General features: G+C 52.5%; 1 pseudogene across 1 annotated transcript; it reads right to left on the bottom strand.

The window, feature by feature from the left end:
• Nucleotides 1–1,455: 1,455 nt before the first annotated feature.
• Nucleotides 1,456–4,348, bottom strand: LOC120708381 (annotated as a pseudogene). Its single transcript, XR_005689346.1, has 2 exons — nucleotides 3,688–4,348; nucleotides 1,456–2,769 (listed from the first exon to the last, which is right to left on the bottom strand). The product of XR_005689346.1 is annotated as a cytochrome P450 98A1-like (transcript).
• Nucleotides 4,349–5,379: the final 1,031 nt, after the last annotated feature.

Consider the following 5,379-nt stretch of genomic DNA (forward strand, 5'->3'; position numbering starts at 1 on the left):
ATATGAATAAACTCATGACTGTTCCTATCGTCAAGGGTAATAGTTTTGGGAACCTTAGTGTTCCAGAAACCAATGTGAAATGGAAATAGTTCCAAATGCTTCAGCTGCTGAAAGCTTTATAGGCGCACAAGTAAAGAACTTACCCTGACATACTTTGTTTATCCGGGTTATTTTGGCAAAAGTTCAATCCAGATATAGATTACTGGAATAAAATTAAGAATGTCGGCCTCATGCTAAGTTGGAAAGATCAAGTACTCTCAAAGGGTTGTGAGTACAAAAGTAGAGCTTGTGAAATATATAGCGAAATCCACAATTGTCGCTAACTTTCACACTTGGAGTTTTTGTGTGGAAAATCTCCAAAATCAAACAATTAACATCAATGTGATGCAAAGACATGGTATAGCATGATACGAGGCCGAGGGACAGGCAAAATGGTTAAGGGAACCTGAACCCGGAGTTTGATAATGGTTGACAACAGCGATAACCATTTAAGTAGTTTGCTCCTATCACAACGAGTCAAGTGTGGTGCCAAACACATTGACACAAAGTTATACGTTGTGAAGGAGAAAGTCCGGAATAATGTTGAAATGCATTGAGTAAAAGAATGACAGATATGTGTTTGTGGATCCACTTATTAAAGGCTTGCCGCCCAGTGTGTACAGAGAACACACAGTCGACATGGGTTTATGGTATAGCTTTTCCGGACTATAAAGAGCCCCAAAGTTAAAGTATCTATTTCAGAACAGAGACATGTATTGTAGCTGTTGAATCTATCGGCAACCGACCGTGACGATGAAACTGCTCTATGCATTAATCTGTGATGAAATATGAAAAGAAGTAAAAGATATAAAGTTGAAAGTATAAGAGGAGATCAAGGGGGAGAATGTTAGGTTGATCTCCACCAGACTTGGCCCAACGGTCATGTTTGGGCCCTTGACTCGCGCCCTGATCAGGGGCGCCCAGCCCAAGAAGAGGCTGGTGGGCCCCCATCGCGCAGCCCTATAAAGAGGAGGTGGGGACTGGCAGCTAAGGGTATGAGGTTCGTCGCTGCCGCCACCGGTTCCCCACTTCAAACCCTAGACTGATCGAGAGGGAGGGCTGACAGCGTCGGGAAGCTCCACCGGCGCCGGCCTCCTCACCACGCCGCCATTGACCATCTCGCTGCCGCTCCTGTTCTGCGTCGTCTTCGTCTGTGCATCACGGCGGCCTCAACCACTACGCCTCCGGCAAACTGCGACAGCTGCTGCACGGTGCCAAGGTGGCGGTACGGGCTACAACCGATGTTTTTCCCCAACAGAAAGTGAGTTATCCCGATCGATCTACTACTAGAAGTTACATCTGATTTAACACTGATGTTTTGTTCCATTACAGACGAGGTTTTGGAACTGGTTGGTGGTTGTAGTGCTGCCTTTTGAAGAAAGATCAGCTGAAGTTTGAGATTCTTGTACACAAATGTAAGCGGATTTCTTGGTGCCCAAATTAATTATGAATTCCTGCCTGCCTGACAAACAGATAATAATATCGGCGAGGCGTGCAAGGTCTGAAGAAGTACACACAAATGCTCGTTCATGCATATAACTAGAAGAACGCCAGAAAAGAGATAATAATAACGAACGGGTCGCACAAATTTGCAACGACGGCATCATCACCTTCCGATCGATCCCGTCCACAAGAGCAGTACACACCGGGAAAATGCAGACGGCGCGCCAGCATATGCAGGCGCTCACATCTCGGACGGCACACGCCTGTAGAGCTCCTCCTTGTCGAGGCGCGGCGTGGCGACGGCCTTGAGCGGCGTGGCCATGAAGGTGACGAGGCCGGGCGTCTCCATCATCTCCACGTCCTCGGGCCGGGTCCCCTCCGGCAGCGACCAGCTGAAGTGGTGCAGCATGTGCCCGAGCATGGACGCCACCAGGTTGATCCCGAGCTGCGCGCCGGGGCACACCCGCCGGCCGGCGCCGAACGGGAGCACGCGGAAGTCGGCGCCCTTGATGTCGATGTTCTCCCGGAGGAAGCGCTCCGGCCGGAACGCGAGCGGGTCCTCCCAGACCTCGGGGTCGCGCGCCAGCGCCCACACGTTGACGATGATGTTGGCGCCCTTGGGCACATCGTAGCCGGCGATCTTGACGCCGGCGCTGGCCTTGTGCGGGAGCATGAGCGGCGTCGGCGGGTGCAGCCGGAGCGACTCCTTGACGAGCGCCTACAGGTAGGGCAGGTTGGGGAAGTCCGTCTCCAGCAGGACCCGGTCGCGGCCGACGACGCGGTCCAGCTCCTCCTGCACCTTCTCCTGCACCCGGGGGTTCCGCACCAGCTCCGCCATCGCCCACTCCACCGAGATCACCGTCGTGTCCGTGCCGGCGGCGATCATGTCCCAGAGGAGGCCGATGACGGTGTCGTCGCTGAGGTCGTACTGCTCCCTGAGGGTGAAGAGCGCGTCGATGAAGTGCTGCTGGGCGCCGCCGCGCTGCTTGAGGGCCCTGGCCTGCTCGTCCATGATCCTCACGGTGAGGCGGTCGCGCCGGTCGCCGTGGGCTTTGAAGACCTGGTCGTCGGCCGGGGCCAGCCAACTCAGCCACGGGATGTACTTGGCGATGGAGAGGGACCCTCCGATCTTGATCCCGTCGTTGATGATGCCCTTGAACTCGTGCCCTTGCTCGTCCAGCTCGCCGGCCGCGTTCCCGAACCGCTTCCCGAAGGCCAGCCGCGTGATGTTGTTGAAGGCCACCATCGAGAGGTGGTTCTTCACCACCAACGGCTTCCCTTCATTGCCTGCGTGCGTAGTAGGTGGAAAAAATAGTTATTACAGTTTACACCTTGGAGGGCAGTAATTTCTCAGTTTGTACATACTTTGATTAGTCACTACTCTCACTACTAGTAAGCCAAAAACCTATATTTATATTTTTTTCTGGAAAATGAGCTAAGATTTTAAAAATCAGTTTCGGCAAATCGGGTAATCACACCCCATGACAAAAGCCAAGTATTCATCAGTCATTAATTAAGCAGCTTGTTGCCTTCGATTCTGCTAAAATTCACTCACACCTGGGCCTTGTTTAGTTGCGCTGTGTAAATTTTTTGAAAGAACATCTTCCTACATTTGAAATACTAAACATAGACTAATCACAAAATAAATTACAGAACTCGTCTGTAAATCGCGAGACGAATCTAATGAGTCTAATTAATCCATCATTAGAGGTTGTTTATTGTAGCATTAATGTAGTAATTTAGCGTCTAATTACGGCATAATTAGGTTCATTAGATTCGTCTCGCGATTTACAGGCAAACTGTGTAATGTGTTTTTATTTCATCTAGATTTAATTCTCCGTGCAGATGTCGGAAAAAAAAATTGGAATTTTAAACTTTGCAACTAAACAAGAGGCTGGTCCACACAATACAGTGTCGACTCGATCAGTGACTGGCCACCAACCAGCAGCCATGGACCACAGTCCAGAAATCCATCATGTCGTTGTGGATCTATTTTTTGTTGCCCATCAGCAGCAAGAATCGGTTGTCCAATCAATGGGTAGCGCTACTTTCAGTTCTAGACTCCTAGCTAGCAATCTCATACTAAGCAATAGCGAGGCGAGGCCAAGTGATGTTTTCAAGAGCAATCAGAAACTAAAGCAAGCAGCTATCTTAATTAACAAGTCAAAGAGCGAGCAAGCAGTGGAAGATAGTGTGTGTGCGTACCCGGCGCGGTGACGGCCCTGTGCACGGACTCGACCATGGCGGTGACCTCGTCCTCGCGGATGGGCCTGAGCGCCTCGAGGCGGCGCGGCGTGAAGAGCTCGAGGTTGCAGAGCTTGCGCACCTTGATGTAGTGCGGGCCGTAGTCGGCCCAGATCAGGTCCTTGCCGCCGCGGCTGAAGCGCTCCGAGGAGCGGTCGCGCTTGCGGTCGGCGAGGCTCTGGTCGTAGGTCTTGAGCACCTCCCTGGCGAGCTCCGCCGTCGACACCACCACCGTCGGCTCCGGCCCCAGCCACACCGTCATGATGGGCCCGTACCGCCGCGCCCACTCCTGGTAGCAGCGGCAGCGCACCGGCTGCACGTCGAAGAGGTTGCCCACCACGGGGCGGGGGCGGGGGCCCGGCGGCAGCTTGCCGTAGAGGAGCCGGTTCAGGAGCAGCAGCGAGACGGGGACGAGGGCCGCCAGGGCCAGCGCCACGGCGACGAAGGAGGCCGCCGCGTTCATGGCTGGCTGCCCTTGGCTGACGCTGCCGATGCCGGCCGCCCGCACGCGCGCTTTATGGAGCGAGCTGGCCGTGGCCCGCCCGCGGTGGTGGTAGTTGGCTTGTGGCTGCGCCTGCGCCGTGCCCCGTGGTGGTAGTTGGCTTGCGGCAGCGCCGCGCGGCAGATGGGCCGGGTTCGTCAAGGCTGCCCTGCCCTGCTTGGGGACCGGGACACGGCACGTTCCAGTGGACAGTGATGCTTTGCACTTGCACGACGCCGCAGCAGGATGTACTGGAAGTCTGGACTCTGGAACGCTGGCCGCCGCCAGGCATTGGGCAAGCTATGGGCAGAGGCCAGAGGGGAGCGGCTCGACCACCGGGCAGCCGTGACGACGAGTACGCTCGTTTTTTCTCTCCTTTTTCTTCGTTATCGAAAAAGAAAGGAGGCTCCCATCAAAGAAAGAAACAAAGGGGGCGTCTAATTGTTCTTAGAGAAACACTACTGTTACCCACAATTCCTAGCCTGTGAATAATGCTGCTCCACATACCGTATCAGCGAGGCAGGTGCTTTAATTCATCCTACTCGACACATTTTCAGTTTGATTGTAATCCTAATGTTTTTTTTCTAAACAAGGTAAAGGAGAGGAGATACCTCGGCTCGGAATACCATTATCCGAGATCATGTTATCCTAGTACATGACACACACACAAAAAAAGTCAAAGCCAGAAAAGTAAGCGTATACTGCGACACGACCTAGCTTACTTGTCGCTGCATAAGTCTGTCCCGTTTGCATTCAAGTGTTAATGAATGAAAGTGCTAAACTTTACACCAACTTATCCAAATGAAAATGCAAACAAGATGGACTAAATTTTAACCAAAATTTAAAACTTTGGCATGTAGCATATGTATAAGTACTAGTACATGTGCTAAAATTTAGCATACAACAAGATTATTCTCCTGCCGAACGCCCGAACCCACCACAACAGCATCTCCAGTTCAGCACTGTAATTCTTGAAAAGATACGATCAGACACGGCATTCCCCCGCAACTACAGCGACGTGCACGGCTCGTGCTGCGAGCAGCAGGAACGTAACCTGCCAGGCTGGTTAGCGCTACTGGTGCTACGCCTAGTACAGTGACGCCTACAACGCTACACGAAACGAGACTTTTTTTTTTAGCGACGCGTGCTTCACTACTTGTCTTGGGATTTCT

This window comes from Panicum virgatum, chromosome 5K (assembly GCF_016808335.1).
Source record: "Panicum virgatum strain AP13 chromosome 5K, P.virgatum_v5, whole genome shotgun sequence".
Lineage (NCBI taxonomy): Eukaryota > Viridiplantae > Streptophyta > Magnoliopsida > Poales > Poaceae > Panicum > Panicum virgatum.